Source organism: Ursus arctos, unplaced genomic scaffold (genome assembly GCF_023065955.2).
Source record: "Ursus arctos isolate Adak ecotype North America unplaced genomic scaffold, UrsArc2.0 scaffold_20, whole genome shotgun sequence".
NCBI lineage: Eukaryota > Metazoa > Chordata > Mammalia > Carnivora > Ursidae > Ursus > Ursus arctos.
Window position 1 is genome coordinate 41,666,139 of NW_026622875.1, and position 10,004 is coordinate 41,676,142.

The following is a 10,004-nucleotide window of genomic DNA, read 5'->3' on the forward strand; positions in this document are numbered from 1 at the left end:
TGAGCAAATCAGAGCCCAACTGACCTCCTTGTTAATACTAACATTATAAAGTTATTGGGGCTGGTGAGGAACTGCAAACATGTTCACTACAGAGGCCCAGTGTCCTTGATTGGATCCCTTCCCAGAACTTCTACAGACCACATTTCCCACGTCACACTCTGACCCTGACAATGATTTATTTTCTGGGCATGTGATATAGGATATTTTCTGGGACATTATTAATAAGGGTCATCATCTATGATATATTCCCTTCTATCAGAATGTGTACCCCTTCCTCTTTGCACCTGTGTCTTCTCTTACTTTTTTCTAATAAACACTTTTCCCCTTGGATGTTGTTGTTGTTGTTGTTGTTTTTAACTTTCAGAGACGTTGAATCAGGGATTGATGAAAACCTGTTTTAGTTGGGGTTCTCCCGGACACATGATTCATGCCCCCCCACCCAAGACATAGATTCAAGTGCAAGTAGTTTATCTGGAAGGCGATCCCAACAAATACCTGTAGGGGAAACAGAGAAGCAAGACGGGTAAAGGAAAGAGCCAGAAAGTGTTCACTATCAATGAAGAGACCCCTACGGACAATTGGAGCTTAAATTACTGAGGAACTCTGGGAGCAGTATAGGACACATGCTTCAGAGTTATCCCACCTGAGGGGTGCAAAGGAAATGGAATTTATACACCTGTCACCTCAGTCACTGGGGGAGTGGTAAATTCCACAGAAGTCTGGCTACCTGGCAGAGAAAGACATGAAGCAAAATAACTGCTGGCAGTTGGAAGTTAAGGGGATGCGGGCCGGGAGTTTAAAGAGGGGTACTGACAGTGTCTGCTACAAAGCTAAAACTCAATTAAGGGAAAAGGAAAAGCAAGTGCATCAGGAAAAACAATGTGATAAAGATTAATCAGGGGGAAAATGCTCTGCTATAGAATCTCAGAAGTCTAGTTAATCCATTCCTAATTTCCAACATACACCATCCACAAATTATACTGAAATTTACTAGTGGAAGAAGAGGCACTATCCTCCACGTCCTGGTTGAAAATGTGAGCCTTCATCTCAATCTAGTTCCCATCACCTTCCAATTCACACCTCTTTTCTTCAGGTAGACCCATCTCCTTCCTGCCCAGCCCTCACGCCAAGCTCATCGTAACCATCGTGCCTTCACTGATGCTGTCCAGGCTGCCTGCACTCCTCTCCACATCATGAAAAGCTCCCCATCTTTAAGACCTAACTCAAACCTTCCTCTGTCCAGTGAGGTCCTACCAACCCTGATTGCTCCCTCCTCTGCTCTTCTTCATAGTTGTTGTGACAGGCAGTATAATGACCCCAAGAAGTCCACATCCTGATTCCTAAAATCTGTGAACATGTTATTTGGCAAAATGGGCTTTGTAGATGTGATTAATTTAAGGATTTTGAGATGAGGAGATTATTCTGGATTATCCAAGTGGACCCAATGTGTAATCAAAAGTGGCTTTAAAAGACAGAAGAGTCAGAGTCAAAAAAACAAAACAAAACAAAACAAAAACCTAATGCTGTGACCCAATTTGGAAACAGGGTCATGGATCCTAAACTCAACAAGACTGGTGGGTGACCTTCTAAGATGAGGAGAGACACAGCGAGAATACCATTTGATGATGGGAGCAGAGATTGAAAGGATACATGTAGAAACGAAGTAATGCCAAAGATTGTCAACAACACTAGAAGCTAAGAGAAACGTATGGAACGGATTGTCCCCTACAGCCTTCAGAGAAAGCATGGGCTTACCAACACCTTGATTTTGGAATTCTAGCCTGCAGAATTGTGAGAGAATGCACTTCTATTGTTTTAATTCACTTAGTTTGTACTTTTGCCTCTAACAGCCCTAGGAAACAAATCCACTACCTTACGGATTTGCTGTGAAGATGAAATGTAATAGTAAGTGTAAAGTCCTTAGACTTAGTCTCTTTGGCATACTGGAAGTGTTAAATATAAAGTGTTCATAATTTTTAGCCTTATTATCATTAATTTCAAAAATATTAGTAGAGGGACTACTAGCACTCTCTCTTAAGCATCTCATGTGCAGAGATCGCTTCTTATACCTTCTCACTGATAATAAATCTTTTTAAAGTTTTCAATTTTAACTTCTAATATGAGAGACATACAGAGCTATAGCTCACATAAACAGAGGCTCTTAAGGGTCCCCAATAATTTTAGAAAGTGCTAGGGGTCCTGAGAGCAAAATGCTTGAGAAATTCTGGAAGAGAGTCTTTAAAATTAGAGGCTTTATTTATTTTTAAATTATCCAGGCCCCTGGTCTGCCATATGTAGTTTTCACACAAAGTTGATGGTGTCAGCCCTCTGGGGGGTTGGGTTTGGATAGTGATACTCTCAAAAATTATTTTCTGCTTCTTTACTGCTGGCTGAGGTTAAGAGTATCTACGTCTATGTTTGTATATCTGTGTGTAGAGCTGTGTACAACAATTCCACCACTTAATGACATCCCAGGTGAGACTTGAAGATTGAGCAAGGCGAAAAACAAAAGAAGGGCCCAGCTTGCACATGCATGAGTTGCCGGGGAAGGAATAGAAATGATATTGGCTACCAAGAGCCATGACTCTTGCAGACAAGCCAGTAACAGAGAGATCCATTTTAAAATTCTCTGTTTTCTTTCCCTCTTTTTTTTTTGGTTACTTTGGGAGGCATCAAAATTACTTTTAACATTTTGTACAATCCCCAAATCCAGGCAAAACTGTCCATTGCTTGGACCACGGCAGGTGTTTTCTTTTTTGCTCAAGGTGCTCAGATAAGAATCCAGGAAAGGCAGGTATGGTATCCGAATCTAGTATTTCTCAGCAGAAAGCAAGCCCCATAATTCTAGAAGAGACTCTATGGTGTCCTATGCTGCAGGGCTCATCATTCACATCTACCCCGGGTCTTTAGAAACCCAAAAAGGGGGGCCACTTAGACACGGCCAGGCTGTCAAGTAGACAGCTTCCGAATGCTGACCCAATTCTGACCATTGTGTTTCAGCAGATTAATTTCCCGATAGCCTGAGAACCTCTGGGGAAATGGGGACAAGACACAAGCATACTTTGCTTTGCGAAGAAAGTCATTTTGTGCGTTCTTAAATCTTTCTTCATGGAAGAATAGAATTTATATTAGTTGACTCATCCACTTTCTTGCCCAAGAAGAGAGGACACGCCAGCTCCACTAATCCCCAAGCTAATTCCTCGCAGATATGTTCTCAAAAAGGCCTGAAATATGGACCCTGATCGCCCCTGAGGATTGCTGCAGTAACCTGAGAACTCTGCTCAGGGAGCCGGGTGCTGGAAGGGAGGCTGGAGCCACGGGAGCAATCTTCATGAAACACAGTAAATTATTGCTTTCCAAGCAATAGTTTTGCTTTAGCCTCCTTAAATCTCATATTATCATCCCTTTGGCAAGAGATGCTTTGCCCCTAAATTCAATGGTTTTGATAATGATGATGAAGATGATGATTGGCTTATTGATCCAAGAGGTATTGTATTTTGCATCTTTTTTTTTCCAACCACTTTTCCATCCTGTAACACTAGGAAGATTCTACAATTTTATGATCACTTTCAGTTATTATAAGCCTAGATCTAGAACAGTTCAGTGTCCATTTTCCTCTATATGAAATAATCCTTCATGCTGCCCTCTCTTTGTTTAGGATTCTCTCTCCTATTCTTATTTCTCTTTTTTAAGATTTAAGAGGGAGAGGGAGAGAAGCAGGCTTCCTGCTGAGCAGAGAGCCTGATGTGGGGCTCGATTCCAGGACCCTGGGATCATGACCTGAGCCGAAGGCAGACGCTTAACCCACTGAGCCACCCAGGTGTCTCTCTCCTATTCTACGGAAAAAACAAACAACAAAAAACACACACAACACATCCCACTGGGCTAAAGATCTTTTTCTAATGTAAAGGTTTCTTCCCCAGTCTCTTGATTTTTCATTTGTGTAATTTATTCACTGCTGGATCCCAGGCGCCTAGTACAGTACCTGTCAGAGACTAGGTGCTCAACAGATATTTGCTGAATCAGTAATTGACTGAATGTCCCAGACCAGGAAAGGAGTGTGACTGGGGAATGCAGGAGGTTAGCAGAGCCACTGCAGTTGCCCACACTTAGTAAGTTCTAGAAGGAGTGTCAGGCCACCAGTTCCTTTTCACCTTCATTCGGATTATGGGGCTCGTTACCACCACCCAACCTCCTGTTATTTTACCTTTTTGCCCCTCAGTCTTAGGTTCTAGATTCTAATCCTGGGGAAAGTCAACTGAATATTCCATTCCAATAATCCACTTATAACAGCAACTCCTACTGTTTGCTCAGCACTCCTGGGCCCTAGGCATTGTTTCTGAATTACCTTCACTGTTTACCCCCGCCCTTGAAAGACAAGGATTATAGTCTCCATTTCTAAGTGAAGAAACTGAGTCATAGAGAGTTTAGGGAATGTGTCCAAGGTCACAGCTAGGAAGTAGCACAGTTGAGAAATTCAGAAAAATCAAGTTTCAATCTTTGGTGTGTTATTAGTTCTCAAAGTGATTACCTGTGGATACGAAAAGGGCCATGGAAAATAATGACTAACTTAATTACATATTTTTATCCATGCTTTTCATTTTATCTTATTCCTTTCTGCATAGCCTTCATAACCACCTTGCTTGTCCTAAAAAAAACCCCAAAATCAAATAAATTAATAAGTATAAATATACTTGAATACCTTTGAAACACAATGGCTGTGCTTATATTCTCTCTCTCCCTCCCTCCCTCTCTCCTTTTCTCCCTTTCTCCTTCTCTCCCTCTCTCCCTCTCCCTCTTTCCCTTTCTTTTAGTTGAGAAGCTTTAGTTTAAACATAATTTATGATTCATGAAACATGACCGTCATTGATCCACCCACGGTCCTCTTTCAGCATTATATTTATTATTTTCTAAATATTATCTAATACAACACCTATGAACCCCCCATCTAATAATGTAAAAACTAGAAGAGCACCTATAACTAGCATCTACTTGCATGTTTGTGCTTTTTTTTTTTAAAAAAGATTTTATTTATTTATTCATTCGACAGAGATAGAGACAGCCAGCGAGAGAGGGAACACAAGCAGGGGGAGTGGGAGAGGAAGAAGCAGGCTCATAGCGGAGGAGCCTGATGTGGGGCTCGATCCCATAACACCGGGATCATGCCCTGAGCCGAAGGCAGACGCTTAACCGCTGTGCCACCCGGGCACCCCTGTTTGTGCTCTTTTTATATCCCAGTACCATATCGTATTTCAACTTTCAAAATGGTAACTCCATCCTAAACCGTGTGATCATCACCCGCTAGCTTTTTTGTTTCTTGTTTTTTGGCTGCATTCTCCAACAAGGAAATGAAACGGAATGCATCTTTCTACTTACTTTGTTGGTCTTTAAAACAATAAATTCACTGGCTTCATAAATAACTATTTCCAGCCTTTCCAGCCCATTCCAGCTTCCAGAATCATACTGTTCTTTAAGAGATAGAAGTAACCAAACTTTAAAATATCCAGCTAGGGGCGCCTGGGTAGCGCAGTCGTTAAAAGCGTCTGCCTTCGGCTCAGGGCGTGATCCCGGCGTTCCGGGATCGAGTCCCACATCGGGCTCCTCCGCTGGGAGCCTGCTTCTTCCTCTCTCACTCCCCTGCTGTGTTCCCTCTCTCGCTGGCTGTCTCTCTGTCACATAAATAAATAAAAAAAATAAATAAATAAAATAAAATAAAATAAAATAAAATAAAATATCCAGCTAGTCTTCCATAAAGGAAGAAAAAAATCAACATGACCTAGGCTCGAAATCTTAATATTATCTCTGACTTCAACCTCTCTCTCATCTCCAAATTCTATTTTGACTCATTATTGGTATACATTTAGACTTGGAGCAACTTAACTTGAATTTATTATCCAAATTCTACTGGGCTTCAGATTAATTTTCTGAGGGATCTTCTTAAGTTACTAATTCTCTAGGTAAGAAAAAAACTGCAAAGCCACAGCCTTTGCAGAGAATAATATGAAGCCATTTGGTGTCCATAAGCCAAAGCCTTCTGAAGAAACAACACCAGGTCCTCCCCATATGGGACAGAAGAAAAATGGGACTTCTAGTGGTCCCAGTGCAGAAACCAAAGCAACCACACCCTTCACGTGATCAGGCCCTGCAAGATTATACACACAAAAAGGCGACTATTTAGGGGCACCTGGGTGGCTCAGTCATTAAGCATCTGCCTTCAGCTCAGGGTGTGATCCCAGAGTCCTGAGATCGAGCCCCACATCCAGCTCCTCCGCTGGGAGTCTGCTTCTTCCTCTCCCACTCCCCCTGCTTGTGTTCCCTCTCTCTCTCTGGCTGTCTCTCTCTCTCTCTCTCTCTCTCTCTCTCTGTTAAATAAATAAATAAATAATTTTTTTTTTTTTAAAAGGTAACTATTTAAGGAACCAGTTTGGTTTCTCCCTCCAGGGTCACAGGAGTAAATACTTCAATGGACTGATATATTGTTTGATAACCTATCTAAATCATAATAAACACCCTACTAATATTAATGCTTTCAGAATCCTGAGATAATTCCAACTGTAGGGAAACAACCAGGATTTGAAATGAGTAAGCTTTATTGATTAAGAATTAAATACAATTTAATTAAATTCTTTCTTTAAGGGATGATGGAGTGCCGGGCTAGACAGAGCACCCCTGAAGACTAAGGCCCATTCTCAAGCGTACTGTCTTAGGTCAGTTTCCCTACGTGGAGTCCGAGAGGGGTGTTTGGCTGTAAACAATTAGCTGAGAAAGTATTCTTAAAGGAAAACTTGAAGACAGTGAGGGAAGCAAAGCAAGGAAGGGGATGGATTAAAGCATGGGATTCAGGTAAAGTCGAGCTTTGGCCTGACCACTTCCACCCCCAATCAGGGGAGGAATCTAGATAAGAGGGTACATGGCATCTCGGCAGTGTCCTGCCTGATGATCTAATTAACATATGCCTCATCTCATTTAGGGGTGTACGGGGGGAAGGGGGGGTAAGAACAATTTGGATCACCTCTTAGCAAATGTCAAGTACACAATACAGTATTATGAAACTAGAGTTACCGTGCTGTGCGTGAGATCTCCAGAACTTACTCATCCCACGTCGCTGAGACTTTGTACCCTTTGATTAACATCTCCCCATTTCCCCCACTTCTTAGCCTATGGAAACAACCCTTCCAGTCTCTGCTTTTACGAATTCAACTTCTTTAGATTCTGCATAGAAGGGAGATTATGCAGTAGTATGTGCATGTCTTACTTAGCATAATGACCTGCGGGCTTATCCACGTTGTTAAAAATGGCAGGATTTCCTGAATGACATTCCAGTGTGTGTCTGTGTGTGTGTAGATAGGTAGATCTATAGATCTCACATATTAGTATCCACTCCTCTGTCAACAGATACTTAGGTCGTTTCCATATCTTGGCGATTGAGAATAATGCCGCAGTAAACCCAGGAGCGAGCGGGGAAGGAAATACTGCTGGTAGGAATGAAAACCGCCATAGCCGTTGGGGAAAACAGCATGGAGATTCCTTAAAACATTTAAAACAGGACAATACTCTTTTAAAAGTGCTCAGCCTTTGATCCAGCATTTCAGCTTCTCGGAGTTTGCCTTCAAGAAGCAATTAAGAATATGATCAAAGATTGAGCCACAAGATTTGCACATTAGTATTGTTTATAACAGTGAAAATTTGGAAAAATCTGAAGCCCAGCCAGAGGGGATTTATTAACTAAATTGTAGTCCGTTCACAGAAAGGAACACTAAATAGCCATTAAATGTTGTGGAACAACATGAGTTCACTTTAAGGGATGCTGTGTAAGTTAATTTTTTCAAGCGAGGTACAAAAAAGAATAATATGATATAATATCATTTTCCTAAAAGAAATTCATAATGTGCAATAAATAATATACTGGCAAACCATATGTACCATATGTATATACTACATGATATTAGATTATTCACCAGACACGTGGGTGGACCAATCACTCAGTAAATAGACAGGTAGATAGCTAGACAGCAAGCTAGAAAGCCCGGAAGGAAGTAGAGCGGAACTGTCACAGTGACCTTTTCTGGGATGCTGAAATTAAGGACACGTGATTGTAATCGTTACCTTTTTGCTTATCTGTGTTTTCTAAAATGAACTTATTTTACTTTTATAAAAAGAAAAATGTGCTTGCCAAAAATGTATATTCCTAATAAGGTGTATCCATCAAATATGAAGATAGTCCTAAAAAACTGGCCCCATGATAGCTGCCACGCACAGCCGCTACTCCTTCGAGTGACCCTCCGTGGAGCTGGAGTTGCCACGGACTCGCACAGCCTGTTGAGGCTTCTATGCACGTGGCCCCTACCAAGTCACTGATTACAGATCTTCAAGCCTTGGTAGAGCTTGTAACTTCCCCACTCTTCTCTTCATTTACGTAGGTAAAGAATGTTCCCTCCCTTAACCCCCAGACCACTTTGTTCATTTGCTCCACTGTCCTCAGCTTCCAGGTTACCCGGCACAAAAACACAACATCAGAGCTTGTCAAAGTGGCAACAGCGAAGGCTGAAGGATTCGTGTTGTAAGCAATAAATTGTCCTTCCCCAGGGCCCTCTTTCAATACTTTCTGTCCTTGAAATTCCACGTATTTACATTTCTGAATGGTACCATATTGCAAGAAATGCTCTACTACGATTTGATTGGCAATAGCCCTCATGAGGAAGAGTCATTCAACTCGTGATAGATTTGTAGATGTGAAAGATGAAAAGGAAAGGTTTATTTTTTTAAGTATATATGCTATCATGATCTCATCATGGTTTTTTAACTATTAATAGGGAGAATACGGGCTTCAAAGCTTTAAAACATTGAGTTATCCTGACATTCATGAAATTAAATCCATACGATCATGATCTAGTACTAAATTCCATCTGCAGTTATTTTATTAGGATTTTCAAATCATTATTTGAGAGATTGATCTCTTCTCTTCCTGTGATCCTATTCAAGATACCTTTTTTTTCCTTTTCTCTGTTTAGTCAGTGATTATTACTTCACGTGGAAAAAATAGAGAGCTTTTTCTTTAAGCCATAGAAACAAAGACTGAAACAGAGATTCTGTGCAACCTATTTATTGAGAAGTTTCTTCCAGAAGAAACCAGTGAAGCAGGGATGGAAGAAGGATAGGGCAGATGAAGAAGTCATGCCACAGCATGAACTCTGGCAGGTAAGTGGTGCCACAGGGCTGTGCCACCTTGAGGCAGGGGACTAGGGTTTGTCCCTTCACCATAGGGCATCATTTGCTGTGGGCTCCTCCAGGGAAATGAGCAGAACCTCTCAGGTATTTCTGGGGGAGGTGGCTCCCAGAGGCAGGGGCAGTTCTCCTGTGCAGGGTGTAAGTGTGAGCCATTAGCAGTCAACAGTCACAGCAGTTCAAGAATGGATACTCTGGACTATGAAAGGAGATCAAGGTGGGCCATCAAAAACATCTATTAAATTTCCTTGTTTTTCTGTGCTCTGGAATATTTAAGATATATTCAAAATAATCTGTCACTTAAGGGACTGAAGAATTTATTAATGGGCCAAGTATATGGATGGGTATTTACTGAGTGGAAAGTTCTTTGACCACATTCCCAGCTGTGTCCTTGACAACTGGTCTACTTAGATTTTCTTTTTCTTCCAAAGTCAGCTTTAGTCATTTGTATTTTCTTTTTTTTTTATGTTCAATTAGCCAACATATAGCACATCATTAGTTTTTGATGTAGTGTTCAACTATTCATTAGTTTAGATAACCATTACTTCACCCAGATTTTTAAAATGTTCATCATAAAGTTGCACAATGTAAATTACTATAATTCTTTTGATTTGTTTCTTTAGTTGGGCCAGTCCTCAAGTTATGGTGGCTGCAGTATGACCCTTTTCCTCCTGATAATTTCTGTCCACAAAATTGAGGGATTGTCTGCTCCCTTTGGGGATGATCTTTTGATCCTGGAAGAAGTGCCTACTTGATTCCACTTCTGGAATTCATTTCCA